The following is a 6,097-nucleotide window of genomic DNA, read 5'->3' as shown; positions in this document are numbered from 1 at the left end:
ATGCCAGAGCCATAAACAGAGGCACATCAGCTTGTGAATGCTCAAAGCTACAAGGTATTTTGACCTGGTACATACCCAAGTACATGTCACCCATGTGAAACGTGACACGTCAGGGTGATGTTAATTTTTAGTAATTGCCAGCTGGTTATTGACAGACGACATAACTGTTCTGGACTGAATATTATCCCCAAGCACTGACTGAACCAAACAGCGGACTCTGTTAGGTGAGTATAGGAAGAAAAGGAGAATGAAGGCCAGTAATGCACAAATACATACTGTATCACTGTGCATCTTTCTACCTCAGCTACTCCATATTTCACATCATGATGAGATGCGAATCAGGGCTGCAAGTAACAGCTATTTTTGTTATAACTGAATGTTGCTGTGATTCAGTTTTCATTTTCAGTTATTTGTTTTTCCTATAAAATGACAGAAATAAGGAGTTCAGCCAATCACTAACAGCCTTAACCAGCGTTTTCAAATCTCTAACTTTATCAGGTCGTCAAAACAAACAACTTTATCTGGTTGTGTGTTGTTCAGGTATTTCAAAGCCCATGTGCACATTATACCTGACTGTATATGACAGTTGTGTGCTGTATTTTATTACACATTTAGGTGCATTTATGTAGGAACAGACTATCTGACATGTTGAAAAGAGGGAACAGCAACTCTCTGTTGAGCTGAGTACCTGCTAAAGCTATATATTCATATATTTTCTTTACCGCTTATCCTCTAGAGAGCTGGAGCCAATTTCAGCTGACATTGGGCGAGAGGCAGGGTACACCTTGAACAGGCTGCCAGTCAATCACAAGGCTAACATATAGTATAGAGACAAGCAATTATTAACACTCACATTCAGATTTACCGGCGATTTAGAGTTAAAAATTAACCTAACCTGTGGAGGAAGCTGGAGTACACAGAGAGAACCTATACAGGCATGGAGAGAACATGCAAACTCCACCCAGAAGGGCCAGTGGGTTCAAACCCATAACCATTGTGCTGCCCTGAGGCTATGTAGATGAAATAAAATGAGTCTATGCCAATATTTCCTTTAAACACATAGATTGCTGACCAATCCCTAAACATTTAGCGTACACTGACAAAATAATAGCCGTTGATTCCATTACTCCAGTGTTGCACGTACAATTTTTAGGTAATTACATATTTTACTTTTGTTTTATTATACACTTACATATATTGTTGATTCACTCCATTGCAGTTATCGGACAGCTGGAGTTACTGGATACTTTGTAGATGAAGATTATACAGTACAAACAAAGCACACACATATATATATATAAAACATTAAGAGTGTTATCATCACTGTTTCCAATGAGGAAAGTATCAAATGTAAAATTTGCAATAGCAAAGTAAATATAATACATATGATGCACTGTATGCCTAATGGATAAAATAAGCCTTTAAAATATCGAATTAATGATAATACATCATCAATAATAATCGAGTATTACACTATATAACTCTAACTCTATTAAGAACTTTTACTTTGGATACTTGTACATTTTCCTGATAAAGCCTTGGACTTATTTTGTATGAAGTATACTTTAATTGAAAATGTATTTTTACATTGGTGTATTTCTGCTTTTCCTCAAGTAACGGATCTCAGTACTTCTCATCACTTCTTGTTAATAGTCAACTGGGGTTGTTCCACTCTGTCTTGCAGAAGTGAAATTACTTAAAGTCCCCCCTCCACTTAAAAATATGTTTTTCTTCTTCTTCTTTTTTTGAGCTTCAATGTGCAGAATGATATATGTGCAGAGTTTGTTATTTCTGTTTTCACATACATGAGCTGAAGACTTTGAGTTTGAATGGTGGGTTACGGATGATTTCTGACATCACAACTACTTTTGAAGCTGATCCTGGTCTAATATTCAACTTAAACAAGTGTTATGTGGAAACATGAAGCCTCCAGGGCACAAACACTGAGAATTGACTTGAGGAAACTTTTTAAATGAAAAATAATGAACATATTAATTGATTCTGGATTTTTAACAAGGCAGAATGAGGAGATGTCATGCTCTGGATACTATGTTGTGGAAAAATATCAGAGACAAATAATTATTCAAAGTAGAGCATTTTATACATCTTAAAGCATGTCAAATAGGGATTTTTAAACGGGTTTCAACAGCCACAGCATTTCCCCTTTATTTAACCTTCATAAAAACACTCCATTCAGTGTAAAGCACTGCTGAGGAGAGCTTAAATGAACGGCTAAATGTCAAGTGTAAAATGTAAATGCAATTACTCTCCTTCTGTCCGGCTCGCGGTAGGCGGGCCTCTGTTGCCATGACAATGACGTCAATGTTGGTGTCGAGTAACCAAAGGTCAAAATAAAGACAAGTGAATGAAAAACGGAAGGAAACTTAACAAGGCTGCCCAGAATAGGACGCAACACGACCGAAATCAGCGTAAACTTTCATCGTGTTCACTACGGTGGATGTGGAGACAGTGTCGCGGGATGAACCGTTGTTGCTTCGCCGGTAAGGAAAAACGTCAGACGGCAGAAGGTTAGGGTCACAGACAAGCTAACAGGAGCTAGCAGTGTCAACGAGCCAGCTAGCCTAGGTCGTCGGCTAACACGAGCTAGTGCTAACAGTTACCACATTACAGTGTTTGCTCTGGCAGGCTGCCTGATAAAACAAAGTGACTTTTAGCTCCGTTGGCCGGCGAAAGCACTTTTTTTCTCACGACACTTGACGCTTGTTAACTATGTGTGCTATTGAAGTTAGCTTTTCTTTTCCCCTCTCAGTGGTGCAGTCAGGATAGGACAGAGTAGCTGGCCTTGCAGCACTGTCTGTCTCACAGCTGTGTAACTTCACTTGACATTACAGAACCGCTATACTGCATCTCATTGTCTCTTTAGTATCTATCTATCGGTAGCTTTCGGGTTAATTTCATCGAATCTATGCTGCTAAAATAATAAGACATAGCGAGCTAGCCCGGCTCAGCTTTTAAAAACTTTTGTTTACCTACACTCATAACACTGCTTTGCATAGACTCACAATCCATAGAAATGTGTAGCAGTTGTTCCTCATCTTTCATTCGGTTAAATAGATGCTTGGCTGTTAACTTGAAATGAGCAATCCGTGCGAGTTGTCATTGAAAGTCGTCCTCAGCATCAGCAAGATTACACAGCTACACTTGCATAATGGGAATGGGGGTCAGGTTGACTTCATCTTTTCTGCATTTCTTTGTTCTTTTTAGGAAAATATCAAACTGCAGATGATAACCCCTTGGATGCTGGAATCTTCATCCAATCTTGATCAGTACATCTGATCAGATGGCCATTTCCGCACTGCTTCCTGTCCCTACTAAGGTGACACTTCCAGATTGAAGTCAGCACAGATCTAAGCGTGCTTGACAATGCTGCCGCAATTTAAATCAGTTAATATTCTTGTTTTTTTGACTTCATCTCTGGCTGTGCATTTTATTGTCACTGACCGAGGTTGCAAATCCACCAAAGTAGTTTGGGGCTGTAAACATCCCCGACTGGAAGCTGTCTATCCGCAGAGCTTTCAGTCTGATGTTTGCTGCTGCCAGCTACCTCCAGCTACACAGAAATGAACAAATGTGCCATATATCTAACCACCTTCTTCTTAATTCAAACGTAATCGTCCAGGGGAGCATTCATTATACAACCTTTATCTTATCAATTATAGGTATATCACCTGCACCTTATCAGTTAGATCCTGCAGGTCACTTCCGAGCTGTAGCTTTGTGTTTTACTAGCTCTCATCCATTTGTCCAGATTCAGTTCATGTAAACATCCTACACTCAGCTGGAATCAGTTGCAGCAGAGGCTGAGAGAAGGTTGTTTACTTGAGCTGGCTGGAAGTGACACTTTGACATAAAGAAAGCTGAGTGCTGGCATTCACATCAAGGTCATACCGCACCGGTTTAACTGTTTCTTTTATATGAGTAAGAAAGTGAAAATACCAACATTTGCTGCTCACAGCCTCTCATATGACCTTGCATAGTTGTGTACTTTCTATCATGTCATACCACCGTAAATGTAATTATTTTTGGTTTTTGAAATGTTTCCCAGATAAAATAAGCAAATTGAAAACCTCACCTTGGCTTTGACAACTTGTCACAGGATAAATAATAATACTTATTAATGATAAAAAAAAATAGTCTGCCATTGAAATCTGTTTAATAATAATGAAAAGAACGTTCATGTTACAAGTATACACTATTCTAATGAAATTGTTCCTCTTTGTTTGACTGGGTGTGATGCAGTTATTTAATGTGTATTTTTCCTCTCAGGCTGAACAAAAGAAATGATATCATACAACAAGCCCGGCCAAAGTGGAATGTTTGCCAGTTGTGTAATGGTGCTAACTGTTCATGCTGGCATGAAAACAATGCAGGCTAGTTTAAAGATGTAATGTGATCACTTGTGTGATTTCCTTTTCTTTGTCTGATAGGAGTTATGCTGTGTAAGCACAGCACTCAACACAATCTGATTTACAGGGGTTTTCATGTAAAAGTAACTTCATAAAACATAGATTTATAGCTGATGAATACTATAAAACAGCATATAGTAAAAATATAAAAGAACCTAAAAGCTTCAATTCAGAGAATGAGCTGTGGTTCGGTTCCATCAGCTACATTGCATGAAGCGGTTCCTGCTTTCATGTTGACCTCTTAAATAGACTTCTATAAATAGAGGCCCTGCCAAGGCCTAACAGAGCAGTCTAATTTCTGGATTCATCCATCAATCAGCAAGAGTAGGTAGGTTAGTGAGAAGAGGAGTTTATTTTTACCATAATTGTTCTGTTTTTACTCCAGTGCTCCACTTAATTGTTGACCAGGACACAGATTTGTGTTGTGACATTGTGTGTGCTTTATGATGCAAAGAAAACGTAATATCTCATTTTATGTTTTGTACTTATGGAGGGAATTGGGGAGGAAATCATTAATAAAGTTGAATGGAAAAAGACATTTATAACATATTATTGTGTTTTTCTTAAAGTTATAATAAGCAACTAACAATATGTGAATGTTTTCCATGAAATACTGTAAGCACTAACACTTTGTACTATCTCAATGATATAACATCAGCATTTTGGGAAAACCAAAAAAAAGATGTTTTTATGGTAGACTCCAAACCAAAAATGTGTAAATGATTATCTGAGAGGATAAAAGTTGAAACAAATCAAAATACCTTTATTTATTCATTTAAGTAAGGTGTTTGCAACCAATTGAGCATTTGGAGTAACATGCTCAGTGTAACTGCTGCACGTACCGTATATTCACCACTAGATGTCAGCGTTGTGCTTTGATGTTGATCAACAGTGTGCTTCATGAAATCACTATTACTGAGTGATGAGTTAAACAAACATGCTAAAATCATAATAAAATACACTTCAGATTTGCTTGCTGTATCTGTATTTCACAGCAACATTGGCATTTGAAAGAGCTTCTTTAGGCTGATCTGATCTTGAGACGGGTAAGTTTTACATGAGAATGACTTCCCTGATCAACTTCACATTGTTTGGAAGATCCATTGTTTGGATCTTTGCAGTATGTGAACTTGAGCATGTGCGTGTAAGAGTAAAAACACCTTACTTCCAGGATGCATTGACAGTGCCAACACATTCATATCAGAGTGGATTAATCATAAGCTATAGGTTAGTAAAACAAACATTGTCTCTCAGTTCAGATCCTGTTCCTGGGTGGTGCAATCATTAGTGGATATGTTCTGAAACAATGCCAGCTGGCACATCAGCTTTTGTGGTTTTTGGAAACCTCTATCTGTCCAGAACCTAAATAGGTACGTATATACCATCTTTACAAGACCTTGAATCATCTTGTTTCCCCCTTAAAATATGCTACACATTCCTTCAATCAATTTTGGGGATTTTAAAACGTTGATTAAAAAGTGCTTTTAAAACAAACATATTGTCTAACTTTAGCTAACTTTGCATTGCTGAATCAGTAATCAAAGTAAATCTGAAGTCATTTTTAAGATGTAAATATGTGATAGTTTGAATCACAGGAAATTAAGTTAACATAAGAATGCAAAGATAAAAGTACTGCAAATATTTAAAGGAAAACTTAACTTATCCATGAC

General features: G+C 37.6%; 1 long non-coding RNA gene across 1 annotated transcript; it reads left to right on the top strand.

Moving 5' to 3' along the window:
* Positions 1-2,368: 2,368 nt before the first annotated feature.
* Positions 2,369-5,768, top strand: LOC133996997 (uncharacterized). The gene is made up of 3 exons (XR_009927234.1): positions 2,369-2,501; positions 3,226-3,337; positions 5,682-5,768. It is a non-coding gene; the product is annotated as an uncharacterized LOC133996997 (long non-coding RNA).
* Positions 5,769-6,097: the final 329 nt, after the last annotated feature.

The sequence above is a fragment of the Scomber scombrus genome, chromosome 16, assembly GCF_963691925.1.
Source record: "Scomber scombrus chromosome 16, fScoSco1.1, whole genome shotgun sequence".
Classification (NCBI taxonomy): domain Eukaryota; kingdom Metazoa; phylum Chordata; class Actinopteri; order Scombriformes; family Scombridae; genus Scomber; species Scomber scombrus.
The sequence above is the reverse complement of the archived record's forward strand: the minus strand, read 5'-3'. Positions and strand labels throughout refer to the sequence as shown.